This window comes from Urocampus carinirostris, unplaced genomic scaffold (assembly GCF_059441175.1).
Source record: "Urocampus carinirostris isolate Australia breed hairy pipefish unplaced genomic scaffold, RoL_Ucar_1.0 HiC_scaffold_147, whole genome shotgun sequence".
NCBI lineage: Eukaryota > Metazoa > Chordata > Actinopteri > Syngnathiformes > Syngnathidae > Urocampus > Urocampus carinirostris.
The window spans coordinates 10,001-15,000 of record NW_028283251.1 but is presented as its reverse complement, the minus strand read 5'-3'; positions in this window follow the sequence as shown (position 1 = coordinate 15,000).

Sequence of the window (5,000 nt, the reverse complement as noted above, 5' to 3'; positions counted from 1 at the left end):
TTACAAAATCATCTCAGCCTTTAAAAGAAACAAAAACCTGAAAGACTACTTAGTAAAAAGTAAATTACCAGAAATCAACATAACACAAACGCAGGGCCCCACATTCTACAAACAAGCCACCACAGTTAGGAACACCGTCACCAACACAAACTACCTAATTAAACAAACAATCACACCTGCTACGGAAAACTGAAAATACATGGACCCGTCTGAATGTATGGGCCTTTCGGAGGCCATAAACTCAGCCAGCGCCGGGCCAGTGTTTGGGGTATTGTGCCCGCCACTAGTGGCTGAATACATAATAATAATAATAATAATAATAATTCCCTTGTATTGTCATTCTGTGTAACAATGTACACAGAACGAAATGTCGATTGCACTGGGCTAGTGTTGAGGGAACGTCGGGCCCTCAAGTTCGGTGGCTTGGAGCGGATTTTTGAGGTACTGCACTCCCATTGGAAATGCATGGGCGCTCCGTCCACTACCATGTAATTCCCTCACAATATCTGCCCCTGCGTGGCCGCGGGATGCTACTGCAGCCCCGTTGGTAATGAATGGGCCTTTCGGAGGCCATAAATACAGCGCCGCTGCATGGATTTTGGCGGTACTGCTGCTGTCGCTGAAAATACATGGACCCGTCTGAATGAATGGGCCTTTCGGAGGCCATAAACTCAGCGCCTCTGCATGGATTTTGGCGGTACTGCGGCTGTCGCTGAAAATACATGGACCCGTCTGAATGAATGGGCCTTTCGGAGGCCATAAATCCAGCGCCGCTGCATGGATTTTGGCGGTACTGCGGCTGTCGCTGAAAATACATGGACCCGTCTGAATGAATGGACAAAATATAAATCAGACACTACAGAACACAAGCATAATCCAAGATTACAAAATCATCTCAGCCTTTAAAAGAAACAAAAACCTGAAAGACTACTTAGTAAAAAGTAAATTACCAGAAATCAACATAACACAAACGCAGGGCCCCACATTCTACAAACAAGCCACCACAGTTAGGAACACCGTCACCAACACAAACTACCTAATTAAACAAACAATCACACCTGCTACGGAAAACTGAAAATACATGGACCCGTCTGAATGTATGGGCCTTTCGGAGGCCATAAACTCAGCGCCGGGCCGGTGTTTGGGGAATCGTGCCCGCCACTAGTGGCTGAATCCCGGGCTAGTGTTGGGGGACTTGTGCCCGCCAATAGTGGCTGAATCCCGGGCTAGTGTTGGGGGACTTGTGCCCGCCAATAGTGGCTGAAATCCGCGCCGGTGTTTGGGGAAATGTGCGCGTATTATCGGGCCGGTGTTTGGGGAATTGCGCGCGTATTATCGGGCCGGTGTTTGGGGAATTGCGCGCGTATTATCGGGCCGGTGTTTGGGGAATTGTGCGCGTATTATCGGGCCGGTGTTTGGGGATATGCGCGCGTATTATCGGACCGGTGTTTGGGGAATTGTGCCCGCCACTAGTGGCTGAGAACTTGGCTAGTGTTTGGGGACTTGTGCCCGCCACTAGTGGCTGAAATCCGGGCCGGTGTTTGGGGAATTGTGCGCGTATTATCGGGCCGGTGTTTGGGGATATGCGCGCGTATTATCGGACCGGTGTTTGGGGAATCGTGCCCGCCACTAGTGGCTGAGAACTTGGCTAGTGTTGGGGGACTTGTGCCCGCCACTAGTGGCTGAAATCCGGGCCGGTGTTTGGGGAATTGTGCGCGTATTATCGGGCCGGTGTTTGGGGATATGCGCGCGTATTATCGGACCGGTGTTTGGGGAATCGTGCCCGCCACTAGTGGCTGAATCCCGGGCTAGTGTTGGGGGACTTGTGCCCGCCAATAGTGGCTGAAATCCGCGCCGGTGTTTGGGGAATTGTGCGCGTATTATCGGGCCGGTGTTTGGGGATATGCGCGCGTATTATCGGACCGGTGTTTGGGGAATTGTGCCCGCCACTAGTGGCTGAATCCCGGGCTAGTGTTGGGGGACTTGTGCCCGCCACTAGTGGCTGAAATCCGCGCCGGTGTTTGGGGAATTGTGCGCGTATTATCGGGCCGGTGTTTGGGGATATGCGCGCGTATTATCGGACCGGTGTTTGGGGAATTGTGCCCGCCACTAGTGGCTGAGAACTTGGCTAGTGTTGGGGGACTTGTGCCCGCCACTAGTGGCTGAAATCCGCGCCGGTGTTTGGGGAATTGTGCGCGTATTATCGGGCCGGTGTTTGGGGATATGCGCGCGTATTATCGGACCGGTGTTTGGGGAATCGTGCCCGCCACTAGTGGCTGAATCCCGGGCTAGTGTTGGGGGACTTGTGCCCGCCACTAGTGGCTGAAATCCGCGCCGGTGTTTGGGGAATTGTGCGCGTATTATCGGGCCGGTGTTTGGGGATATGCGCGCGTATTATCGGACCGGTGTTTGGGGAATTGTGCCCGCCACTAGTGGCTGAGAACTTGGCTAGTGTTGGGGACTTGTGCCCGCCACTAGTGGCTGAAATCCGCGCCGGTGTTTGGGGAATTGTGCGCGTATTATCGGGCCGGTGTTTGGGGATATGCGCGCGTATTATCGGACCGGTGTTTGGGGAATCGTGCCCGCCACTAGTGGCTGAATCCCGGGCTAGTGTTGGGGGACTTGTGCCCGCCAATAGTGGCTGAAATCCGCGCCGGTGTTTGGGGAATTGTGCGCGTATTATCGGGCCGGTGTTTGGGGAATTGTGCCCGCCACTAGTGGCTGAGAACTTGGCTAGTGTTGGGGGACTTGTGCCCGCCACTAGTGGCTGAAATCCGCGCCGGTGTTTGGGGAATTGTGCGCGTATTATCGGGCCGGTGTTTGGGGATATGCGCGCGTATTATCGGACCGGTGTTTGGGGAATCGTGCCCGCCACTAGTGGCTGAATCCCGGGCTAGTGTTGGGGGACTTGTGCCCGCCAATAGTGCTGAAATCCGCGCCGGTGTTTGGGGAATTGTGCGCGTATTATCGGGCCGGTGTTTGGGGATATGCGCGCGTATTATCGGACCGGTGTTTGGGGAATTGTGCCCGCCACTAGTGGCTGAGAACTTGGCTAGTGTTGGGGGACTTGTGCCCGCCACTAGTGGCTGAAATCCGCGCCGGTGTTTGGGGAATTGTGCGCGTATTATCGGGCCGGTGTTTGGGGATATGCGCGCGTATTATCGGACCGGTGTTTGGGGAATCGTGCCCGCCACTAGTGGCTGAATCCCGGGCTAGTGTTGGGGGACTTGTGCCCGCCAATAGTGGCTGAAATCCGCGCCGGTGTTTGGGGAATTGTGCGCGTATTATCGGGCCGGTGTTTGGGGATATGCGCGCGTATTATCGGACCGGTGTTTGGGGAATTGTGCCCGCCACTAGTGGCTGAGAACTTGGCTAGTGTTGGGGGACTTGTGCCCGCCACTAGTGGCTGAAATCCGCGCCGGTGTTTGGGGAAATGTGCGCGTATTATCGGGCCGGTGTTTGGGGATATGCGCGCGTATTATCGGACCGGTGTTTGGGGAATTGTGCCCGCCACTAGTGGCTGAATCCCGGGCTAGTGTTGGGGGACTTGTGCCCGCCACTAGTGGCTGAAATCCGCGCCGGTGTTTGGGGAATTGTGCGCGTATTATCGGGCCGGTGTTTGGGGATATGGCGCGCGTATTATCGGACCGGTGTTTGGGGAATTGTGCCCGCCACTAGTGGCTGAGAACTTGGCTAGTGTTGGGGGACTTGTGCCCGCCACTAGTGGCTGAAATCCGCGCCGGTGTTTGGGGAATTGTGCGCGTATTATCGGGCCGGTGTTTGGGGATATGCGCGCGTATTATCGGACCGGTGTTTGGGGAATCGTGCCCGCCACTAGTGGCTGAATCCCGGGCTAGTGTTGGGGGACTTGTGCCCGCCAATAGTGGCTGAAATCCGCGCCGGTGTTTGGGGAATTGTGCGCGTATTATCGGGCGGTGTTTGGGGAATTGTGCCCGCCACTAGTGGCTTGAGAACTTGGCTAGTGTTGGGGGACTTGTGCCCGCCACTAGTGGCTGAAATCCGCGCCGGTGTTTTGGGGAATTGTGCGCGTATTATCGGGCCGGTGTTTGGGGATATGCGCCGCGTATTATCGGACCGGTGTTTGGGGAATCGTGCCCCGCCACTAGTGGCTGAATCCCGGGCTAGTGTTGGGGACTTGTGCCCGCCAATAGTGGCTGAAATCCGCGCCGGTGTTTGGGGAATTGTGCGCGTATTATCGGGCCGGTGTTTGGGGAATTGTGCCCGCCACTAGTGGCTGAGAACTTGGCTAGTGTTGGGGGACTTGTGCCCGCCACTAGTGGCTGAAATCCGCGCCGGTGTTTGGGGAATTGTGCGCGTATTATCGGGCCGGTGTTTGGGGATATGCGCGCGTATTATCGGACCGGTGTTTGGGGAATCGTGCCCGCCACTAGTGGCTGAATCCCGGGCTAGTGTTGGGGGACTTGTGCCCGCCAATAGTGGCTGAAATCCGCGCCGGTGTTTGGGGAATTGTGCGCGTATTATCGGGCCGGTGTTTGGGGATATGCGCGCGTATTATCGGACCGGTGTTTGGGGAATTGTGCCCGCCACTAGTGGCTGAGAACTGGGCTAGTGTTGGGGGACTTGTGCCCGCCACTAGTGGCTGAAATCCGGGCCGGTGTTTGGGGAATTGTGCCCGCCACTAGTGGCTGAATCCCGGGCTAGTGTTGGGGGACTAGTGGTCGTAAAACCGGGCCGGTGTTTGGGGACTTATAGGCCGACACTAGTGGCTCAAAACCGGGCTGCCGTTTGGGGACTTGTCGGGCCAACATTGGCTTGCAGCACTTGGAAATTGCACTAAGTCCGATTGTCGGGTCACCAGGGCTCGTGGGACTTAGAATTTGTGCCACTCCCCGGCCAGTGTTTGGGGACTGGCTGCCGCCTCCTGTGGGCCGGTCCCCGGCTGGTGTTTGGGGACCGGCTGCGCCTCTTGTGGGCCGGTCCCCGGCTGGTGTTTGGGGACCGGCTGCCGCCTCCTGTGG